We start from the raw sequence: 11,379 nt of genomic DNA on the forward strand, positions 1-11,379 counted from the left end.
CCTTTTGCCTTTATAATATCTGCAAACTTGCATGTTATAACCAGACCACTGTGTTTTTCACCTCTTTTCCTCCTGTAATCATGGCTGAATGACTCCCTCACCAATCCATGTTTTGCTTGAGGAGAACTGTCAGCAGTATGCATAGCACCAAGCCCATCCATCTGTTTGAGAGATAATGTAATTCTGAAACAATATTTAACATAGTGGGAAGAGGCATAAACTCAATATGTTTTCAAGCAGAGTAAAAAAATTGTACCCATCTCATTAATCACCCTGAAAATGAGAGATGGGGGCAGATACCCATTTCTGCGTTGTTTCCACCAAGTTCATCTGTCTTCATCCCGGGCCTGTGATAAAAAGAATTTCCATGTCATTGTTCAGCAGATTCAATGGCGATCTGCATTGAGGAATCTGAGATTTATGTAGTAACTAGCACATTTCAATAATGGAAACTTGAGCAACCCATGGCACATATACCACCAACTTCCATAGGGAAGTGTATCCACAGAAGAAGTTTCAAATGGGGAATATGTAATTTATGATTATTTTTAGGAGATTCAATTACAAATGCCAATTAATGACCCAAGTGTCCTTAACTGGGACAATTTCATTTGATATAATCTTAACTCTTAAGATCTGGGAGAAAAAAAATAATACAAAGATGGCACTTGATTTGCTCTGCTGTGATGTGGAAAAGAAAGAATGATGCTGTAGAGAGAATCCTTAATCAGGAGGCTGAGTAGGGAGATTAAAACCTAAGGTTAATAGGAAAAGAATAAGAGAGAAGAACCATCTCACTAGAGGAAGATAAACTACGTTCTAGAATGCCAGATGAAATATTTGTGGAGAATGAGAGCCTTGGAGAGGGGCAAATATTATTCTAATTTTTTTGTAAATAAGAAGGTGAATTAGTAAATTACAAGCTTGACTTAAATTCCTGACAAAATTCTAGAAACTGTTATTAAGGGGATAGTTAATGAATACCTAGAAAAGGAAATGGTGATCCCAGCAAGTTAGAGTGGCTTCATCAGGAGTTGGGTCATACCAAGGTAGCTTCATTTTCCTTTTTTGAAAGGATTATATGTTTATGATTGACATATTAGGGGCATGATGTAGAATTTATTTACCAAGACATTTTTTAAACAGAAATAAAGATTTATTATAAAATAGTGTTTATTCTAAGACAGTATAACTATAAATGTTTATTTCTATATATACATATATACTTTATAATATATAGTTTTACTATGCTATGTAATGTAACATAACATTATGTATTATATTATTTGTTGTTGTTAAGTAATTTCAGTTGTTTCTTGATTTTTTCATGATCAAATTTTGGGGTTTTTTTTGGTAAAGATGCTGAAATTATTTTCCATTTCCTTCTCCAGCTCATTTTACAGAGGAGAAAACTAAGCATACAGATATAGAGGAAATACAGATCAATAGATCGATAGGTCCATTGATGGTCAGAGATAACCCCAAAATATTCAGGTGATTTCATTTTCAAGGTAAAGAAAGAATGGAGAAACAAATGGGGTGAGAGAGAGAGAGAGAGACAGAGAGAGAGAGACAGAGAGAGAGAGACAGACAGACAGACAGACACTGAGATTCTATAATACTACAAGGGAGTAAGGAAAGATGGCAACTCAAAGATGTTGATTCCCCTGAGACTTGGACCCTAAGTTAGAGATAGGGCTCTCACCTATAAACCCTTCACCTCAGACTCTGTGGAAATTGTGATTCAATCACTTAGTGCTCCTCAGTTACCTAGATTTTAATGAAGCAGTAGAGCAAGTCTTTTACTTTATTCTTCTGGGGAAAAAAAATGGAGAGATGGGGCTTAGTGCATTTAGAATTGGTTCAAGGGCCAAAGTAAGAAGTGCAATCCTCAGTTCAGTGTCAACTTGGTAAGAAATTACTCCCAATAGCTAAAAATAATAACCAACATTTATATAACATTTAATGTGTGGCAGGCATTGTGCTAAGTTCTTTATTATTATTGTCTCATTTGAACTTACAACCACTAGGGAGGTAGCTGCCCCATTTTGCAGATAAAGAAACTATGGCAGAGATGGAGTGATTTTTCCAGTCACACAACAAGTGAGTTTCTGAGACCAAATTTGAACTCCTACCCTCCTGATTCCAGACCCCATGCTCTATCTACTGTACCACCGAGCTTGCCTAGGATGAGGGAAGTATGGTTAGGCAGCCATTTGGGGAGTTTCACAGATTACATTCTCCCCATGAGTCAACAATGTGATATGCTAGCAGAAATAAATAAAACATTCTTAGACTACAATAAGAAAAGCATGGATTATGGACCAGAGAGGGCATTGTCTTGCTGTTCTTCGCCCAGTCGAGAACCATGTAATTCACTTCTGAGTGCTGCATTCTGGGTATGATTTTGATAACCTTGAGTGTCCAGTTAGGTGGGGCCATGGATAGAGTCCTGGGCCTAGAGCTGGGAAGGCCCTAATTTAAATCCAACCTCAGATCCAAACTCACGTTGGATGGTGATGGTAACAGGACCTATCTCCCAGGGGGTATTATGATGATCAAAATGAGATAATTATAAAGTGCTTAGCACAGTGCCTGGCACATAGTAGGCCCTCAATGAATACTTATTCCTTTGCCTCTTCCTTGATGCAAAACCTTGAGATCACACCACAGGATGATTAGTTGAAGAATCTAGGAATGGAATATAAGAGGTAGTATAGGAGGGAGTGGATTATTCCTCCCTGGAGGTTTTTGATCAACAACTGGATGATCCTGTTAGATATGTTATAGAAGGAATTCTTGTTCACCCAAACTAGTCTCTGAGCTTCCTTCCAACTCTGACATTTTGCGATTTTGGTTTTGCTCTATCCCCAAATGCACCAGTGATTACCTATGTAGCATTGGGCAGTTCCCTTCACTTTTGTGGACCATCATTTCCTCTTCATTAGCAAAACAGGCTAGAGACACAGGACTGGATACTGTCTGAAGTCCCTTCTGGTTCTCTCACAATACATTAATCCATGATAAGTGTTTGGCCTTCTATGCCCCAGTTTCTTAATGTGTTGAGAATCAGTGACACCATCATTCTGACCTGCTTCACTGGAGTGTGGTGAGCAATGCAAAATGAGAAAATTTAGAAGACCTTGGGAAAGAGAAGCTATAATCTGGATGACTAATAAGGCTATCACGGACTTTAGCTCCTTCCTCCTTGGGGTTAGTGTAGACCAAGCTATCCCATCTCCCATTCCCTTCTCCTCTGCTACTTTGTTTTCTGTAGTGTTAGCTTTTCTTTGGTTTTTTTTGCCTTTGACTTAAAAGCAGTATTGCAGAGTATCATTTCTCCCCATGGGCTCTTGCCCCACTTTACAAAGCTATATTTGAACATTCATCACATCACCTACTGCCAAAATGCCTCCAGAAGGAATGTGGCTGTGGTTTTAGCGGAGCAGAGAAGATATATAGGAACCAATACCAGTTCATCATCCCTGGTCTCCCATATGTTATGCTCTTCCTGAAATTCACCAAAAATAAAGGAAATGTGGATGAAATGAATACCAAGGAACGTTCAGCAGTAATGGCCTTATAAAGGGACTGTGAGCTCTAGAAGAACATGATTCTGCCTTTCTGACCCGGGAAGATTTTTGTCTTGCTTTGTTTTCTCCTCTCAGCCATCATCGAGGAGTGCAATAATCATTTTTATGGCTGCATTCATTTTCTTAACACAGGGTGAAAAATGTGGAGCAGAGGATTGTTGTCGGCAAAAATATTCTGGCTTATCTTTCATTGAAAATGCAGCACTGTCTCTGACCCCTGAAGAGCAATACTTATTGGGCTGTTGCCTGTATGTAGAATGTTGTACCATGTATCAGGGGCTGCAAGGGGAAGCCACTGAAAAAGGGCAGCAATAGACCTTGCCCTCAGTGTGCTCAGTTGAGGGGAAAGGGCATATAAGAAGGGCCAAAAAGACTTCTTGTATCAAGAATTAAGAATGGATATGGAATAAGCTTCAGTCATGGAGAGGGGAGCTGAGGAAGGAAATCAGGGCACAGAAAGAACCAAGAAGGGAGCACAGACCAGTGAGTGGAGGGATTGTGGGACAGAGGGGTAGCTTTTAAGCAGGATTTTAGAGTCAATGAATCACAAGTATTTAATAAGTGTCTTTGTGTTGGATGTTGAGGACACAGTTGCAACAGGTGACATAATCTTATATTCTAATAAGTAGATAAATTGATTTATAGGCACAAAAACTATGATTTTGATATTATAGGAACCATACTGGAGAGAAAACTTTTTTTTTAACCAATGATGGTCAATCCCTTCTCTTCAATTTGTCCTCTTATAGAGTTGCCTAGAGTTCTGAGAAGTGACTTTTCCAGGGCCACACAACCAACATATATCCAAGGCAGGATTGGCCTTCCTGGTTCCCAAGCTGGCTCTCTATCCAAGATATATTATCACTTCTCAGTATGATACTATTACAAGGATTTTCATGATTTTATGTACATGGGTGATCTTTTTCCTCATTGGTCTAGAAATGGGGAAAGTATTTCAGAATCAATCCAGGCCAGAGACTTGCTCAATTTTCAAAGAAACTGAGACCCAGAGACCTTAAGTGATTTTCCAAAAGGACATACAGACAATATATACTAGTCTCTTTATACCATAGTAAAAACAGTTTCTTTCTTTTTTATATATCCATTTTTAAATTTGGAGTTCCAAATTATTTCTCTCCCTTCATCACCTTCTGAATCCATTGAGAAAGTAAAGTTATAAGATACATGGGAAGTTATACATATAAAGTCATTGTTCCATTTTAGTCATGTTGCTTTAAAAAACAAAATCAAGAAAAATAAAGGGGAAAAAAGTTTAATTTTCCCTCAGAGTTTATCAATTCATTAAAGATAGTTTCATGTTCAAACAAATCATCCATTACCTAATACCTATCTCCTGATGATAAACTTCTCCATCTTGGGCCAGAATGGTCCCTCAGATGGCAGAGACATAGTACATCACCACACCCATACCTAAGGCCTTAAGCTACAATTATATTTAGGGAGCTCGGTTGGGACTTGCCAGAGCTTCATGAAATGGAAATGAAAAGATCACAGCAGGATTTTAATGGAAGAATATGATAATGGTCTGATAATGAACCAGACAATTTCTAAATTACAAACTTATTATATTCCCCAAATTCCTGTCTACTGGTTGTCCATTCTTTATACAACACAGAAATGAAATCCTGCTGGTTTCTTATAGTTTCTCTGTTCCAGAAACTAATCTACAATTCAGTATATTTTTATGAACCACCAAAGTCCTGAACTCATTTTCTTAACTGCTTGGCCATTTTGTTGATCTGATTAGAAAATTCTCACAGTTGGGAGAATTCTAATACTCTATGGAGAGGTCCCCATGACAGCTTACATATAAGGTCAATATCATATTATCACCTTAGTATGGGATAAACAGACTTTGTAGGGCTAGCCTGTCAATAGAAGAACCAAGCAACAAAATATTGTTTTTATGGGTAAATGCTTTTTCTGCTGATCAGTGAGAAGGAAACAGATTTTCCCTTTTCTGCCTCCACATTCCCCCTACCATACATCTAATTTATCAGTATCTACAGCAGACTTGTTAAATCATAGCTTCTTTCATTGCATATGCCAGTATAATTAATTACACAGTGAAACCCTGCTTCCGGAAGAATGAGAAAAGAAAAGGGCAAACAGGAAAATGCACGAAATGGGGACTGTTGCCTGTATTTCATAGAATCGCAGTTTCATAGAGTTTGGAGACATCTCAAAGAAAGTTTAGTCCAGCCAGAATCAGAACCCTCTCAATCCTTTCTACAATATCTCCAACAAGTATTTACTCAAGTACCTACTATGTGCTGGGCACTGTGCTAAGCCCTGAGGATACAAAAAAGGGTAAAAGACAGCCCTATCTTCCAAGGAGCTCACAGACAAGGAGATGACGTAAAAACAACTCTATACAAACCAGCTATCTATGAGATAAATTGGAGATACCAAATGAAGGGTGATCAAGAAAGACTTCTTGTAGAAGGTAGGATGTTCACTGAGACCCAAAGGAAGCTAGGCAAGCCAGGAGATAAAGATGAGGAAGGATATTCCAAGGATGAAGGACAATGAGAATATCCGGAGTTGGAAGACTGAAAGGGATTCTCTACTTCCTGAAGTTGAACTTGTCTGTTCTATTTGATATTTGGATACCTTGGCACCAAACTTATGTTTCCCTCTCTCACACTTCTACCTATTGCTCCTGATTATGACACACCAGAGGGAAATTGAATGAAAACAGTATTTGATCCAGAGTCGGAAGACCCGGATTCAAATCTCACTTCTGTCATTTAATTCCCATTATAATGTTGAGTAAATCGCTTTCTCCTTCAGTCTTATTTCCTCATCCATAAAATTGGACTCATGGTTTCTAAGACTTCTTCTACTTCTAAATACACGATCTTAGCAACATGCTATCAAATTCCCTCTTCTACATGACAACCTTTCAAGGTTGACTTGACCTTGAAGACATCCTACCAAGTCCCACTTGTTCTGTGAGGTTAAAATCTCTAGTTCTTCCACCCAGTTCTCAATGAGACACAAACTTGAGACTCTTAACCATCCTGATTATCTTCCTCTGTATTTATCAATTTATTCTATCACAGTGATCAATTTGTGGTTGTTCAGTCATTTTAGTGGTACTCCACTCTTTGTGATCTCATTTGGGGTTTTGTTGGCAAAGATACTGGAGAGGTTATTTTTTTCTCTAGTTCATTTTACAGATGAGAAAACTGAAGAAAAGAGGGTTAACCTGGATCACACAGTTAGTATATATCTGAGATCAGATTTGAATTCAGGTCTTTCTCTTACTAAATTCCAATAGACTTTGCCATCTGCATCCAGAAAAAGGACTGAGGAGATCAAACATGGATCACAACATAGTATTTTCACCTATTTTGTTGTTTTTTGCTTGCTTTTCTTTTTTTGCCTTTTTGATCTGATTTCTCTTGTGCAGCATGATAAATGTGGAAATATGTATAAAAATAAAATAAAATGGGGTGCCTACAAATAAATAGAGTCAATAGTCCAGCTGTGTTTTAAACTGTATATCCCCCTCAATACAACCATAGATTGAGAGGCAGATAAGACCTTGGAAATCATCTAGCCCACCTCATACCCCTTACTCTATAGATGAGAAAACTGGGGCCCATTTATGACTCCAAAGGCTGATGGCAAAAAAAAAAAAAAAAAAAAAGCTAGCCATCATAGAGAGATGATGGATTTAGGATACTGAATGAGACATGTAATTTTGTATACAGTCATTGAGGGAATTTGTTTTGCTTCACTATGCATATCTGTTACAAGAAATTTGTTTTTCTTTTTTTTTCAAATGAGTTGGGAGTGGGAGGAAAAGTAAACAGATTTTTTTTTAATAGAGAGGTGGGAGTGCTGCAGATGTGAAATGTTGCATGCAATTTCAGATGAGATCACTATATTATTCATTTTACTTACCTGTTTTACTTTGTTACAAGAGACCTCTTGAGAAGTAGGATTAATCTATCAGTGTTTGTGATGTAATATATATGCATGTAATCTTTATATATATACATATATATACACATACCTTTAGAAATAAAAGTAAAAAGACAAGACCAAAAAATGGATACACAGAGATTTCTAATTGACTTGCTCAAAATTGATCACTTTATCTTTATTGATGAATTTGTGATCATTTTGACTCAGATTCTATTTGTAAAATGTCCCTGGTCTTTTAAGTGCGGACATCTTGTCATATGTCTCTTGTCTTTTATTGGTTTCAATGATTTTATGATTTCAAATGTATGGCCACATCTATCTCTATTTAAATTCTATCAAGTTATATAGAGCCAGTATTTTTTTGCTTCTGACCTTGTCCTCCAATGTACTAACTGTCCCTTCCCAGCTTTATGATAAACATGCCATCTATCGTAAGATAAACTAATGTGACTACTGTGTTGCTTATAGCATTATAGACTGTAGTAGAGGAAAAAATAGAATGGAAAAATCATTGGATCCAGTTTATATCAATTTTCTTAGGACAGTTCTTAGGAACTTATAGACACTTCTCAGGACTTTTGCTATATCACAGGTATTGTTCCCATTTTTAAAATGCCCCTTACTATAATCAAAACTTTCTTTCAGAAATTTATTTTTATTTTGTCTATAACTTTTACCAACTACATTCTGTCACTGATGAATGGCAAAGATTAGAATCTGAAATTATGGCGGGATTGAGCATTCAACTCACTGCAAAATGAAGAAAGACAAAAGTTCTTGTAGTATACACATTTCTCATATATTTCTCTCTCTTGTTTTCTGCCTTTGATTTCCATTGGAGCAACTAACCATAATTCTCCCATCTCGGAATTATTCCCTTTTTGCTGGTTTTCTGGGTATCTCTTCGCTTCTTCTAAGAAGATGACTTTGCCCCCTTAAAGATTTTCATTCTTGTTATCTTTTGAAAATCCTAGGATAAAAATCGCAGAGTTCTGGGAAAATGGCCAACCAGTTCCCTCTCATTGATCACACTTACCAGAGAGCAGTTCAATACTTTCTTCAATATTTTTTTATTTTTCTTTCTTTGTATTTTTTTTCTGAATCCTGTGCAGCCACTCTTTGCACATCTTCCCTTCCTGTGCTTATGCAACTTATTTTAAAAATCATTGGCTGAATGTTTACACTTATTTTTGCTGAGTTTCATCCTGTTTGTTTCAGCTATATTTAGACATTGTTGAATCTTGACTCTGTCATCCAATATATTAGCTATCCTTCCAAATTTCATGTCATTTCTCCATTGGATAGCTATCACTGTATTCAGATTGTTGACAAGAATGTTGTCAAGGGCAGAGCCAAGGATAGTGTCATGTAAAAGTCCACCAGGGTCTTATCTTCATTTAATCAATATTCTTTGGTAGATATTTAATGGATAAGGGTAAGCTTTTTCATTTTTGTTTTTATATGCCCAGAGCTTAGCAATCTGTTCAAGAATGTTACCAGAGGTCATTGGCAACCTTACCATTCTCTAGTTCCCAGGACCTACCTTTTCCTCCTTTAAACATTGAGACATCAGCTCACATTACACCTTTAACACTGGAACTCTGCATATGTAGACAACATTGTCATGAATTGCCCAGGCTAGATTATTGACTTCTTGATACTTCAATAGGAATCATGCATCATACAAGTTAGGAAGGTACCTTTGTGGGCAGAAGGGGCAGTTCTCCTCCTTGCTCCTGAATTTGTCATTGCCATGTATAGCTGCTGGGCAAAGGCTGAGATATACAGCTTCAAAGGAGATATTGTTTGTCAAGCATTTAGCAGTGGCTGGCACATAGTAGGTACTTACTAAAGGCCCATTCTCTTTCCTTCCTTTCATTCCAAGTATCAGCCTCTTTTTCTACGAGTCCAGGATGACTTCCTTGATTGTGTCTCTTGGACAACCATATCCTAGAACTGAGGATATCTGGAGCCACGAAGCCATTTACTTTCTCTTTCCCCCAGACTCACTCTCAGGGGACTTCTTTTCTGTATTTAACAGAAACCACCCATAGACTAACCTCTTCAAGAAAGGGGGAGCAGTGGGGAACAACCTGCACACATAAGTTTGCCATTGACTGACACTGCTTCTTCTGAATTAATTAAATATATCTGTCCTTCAGTTCTGATGTATCCAGGTAGCATACATGTGTATGGAGATGAGAGTCCAGGTAACTATGGCAATCATTACAGTCAAGAATCTGTTCATTCAAGTGGAAAATTCAATAAGAGACTACATCCTCAGTGTACCAAGGAGACCCCCAAAATAGTTATTGGCCTCATAAAAACATGTCCATGTTAATGTGTGAACTGATCCCTAGATGGAAAAGGCTGCATATTTTCCCTCTTTCCACCAAGATCATTGGTTGACTGAGTGCATGTTGGAGATGAGTACATTCCCCTTTCCCTCGTCCTTATACCTTACCCTCTAAGGTATTGCATGTGAAGTAATGAAGGAGGCGCTAAATAATAGTCTGGGGATTCAATAATTTTCAATTCAGCAATGCATTAAATTCAATAAAAATACATTAAATGTCTACTGTGGATAGAGCAGCTGCTATATGGTAGGTTCTAGGGGAGATGCCAAATGTGAGATATGGTTCTTTCCTTCATGGAGCTGTTCCTCTGTCATTTGCAGAAGAAATGTGGATACTATATCCTTAGACTCTACTATTTAGGATCAAGGTGATTTTGGGAAAGCCATTTAATGTTCCTGGACCTCATTTTCCTAATCTGTAAAATGAGAGGATAAGCCTCTGCTGCCTCTCTCAATTCTAAATTCTATGGTCAGACTCCTGCCTAGAATTATTTCTTGTGTTGACTTAACAGAGTCTTACTTAACAGACTTAACAGAGTAAGAACACTTACCCTGGACCTGGGACCTCTGTCACTGACTAGCTAATCTATCAATCAACAATAGGCTACCTATTGATTATTTTAAGTGCTTTGATTAAACAGAGGAAAGTCACAAGCAATCTGAAAATGCACAGTGTCTTCTATTATTTCAAAAATAGCAAAACAACAATGCAAGCTCAGCAGCAGCCGAGTATTTCTATTATTGTAAATAAAAGAGGGGTTCATATAGGGAATGAGGGAGAACAAAGAGGGGGAGAAAGGGAAAACTTCATTCTTGAAACTAGTCATGTTTAATGGTTCAATTAATCAATGAATCAATAAACATTTATTAAGAGTCTACATGCCAGACTTGATAGCCCCTATAAAATAGGATAAAGAAGAAATTATTCCCTTGTATCTCTTCTAGCATGTCCGCTACTCCCCAAAACCCTCCTCCATAAATTTATCTACATTTTGTCCAAAACTATTTTATCAATACCATTCGGGTGTCATTGATGGATGGGGAAGATTAAGAACTGGTAACAGAGAAGGTGGGCTTGTAGCTGATGTCAGCCATATAACTTGCTTACCAGTAAGCACTTAGGATTTTACAACTTGGTAGACTAATGGCAGAGAGGCAACCTGCATAGCAGATAGTCCAACAGATACTGCGCTTGAAGTCAGGAAGACTTGCATTGGAATTCCACTCCAAACATTTAATATCTTCAAAGCTTCCCAATTCTTTCCTTTCCTTAAAAACTTTTATTAGAATTTATCACTCCCTTGAGCTATTGTTCTATATCTCTTTTTCCTATATCAGCCAAACTCCTTAAAAAAGCCGATTGAACTTGCAGTCTTTGTTTCCTTTCTTCCTTATACCTCAACCTCTTGCAGTTTAGTTTCCAAATTCATTGTTTAACTGAAACTGTTCTCTCCAAATTTGCTAACCAAAAAA

Source organism: Sarcophilus harrisii, chromosome 2 (genome assembly GCF_902635505.1).
Source record: "Sarcophilus harrisii chromosome 2, mSarHar1.11, whole genome shotgun sequence".
In the NCBI taxonomy this organism is placed as follows: domain Eukaryota; kingdom Metazoa; phylum Chordata; class Mammalia; order Dasyuromorphia; family Dasyuridae; genus Sarcophilus; species Sarcophilus harrisii.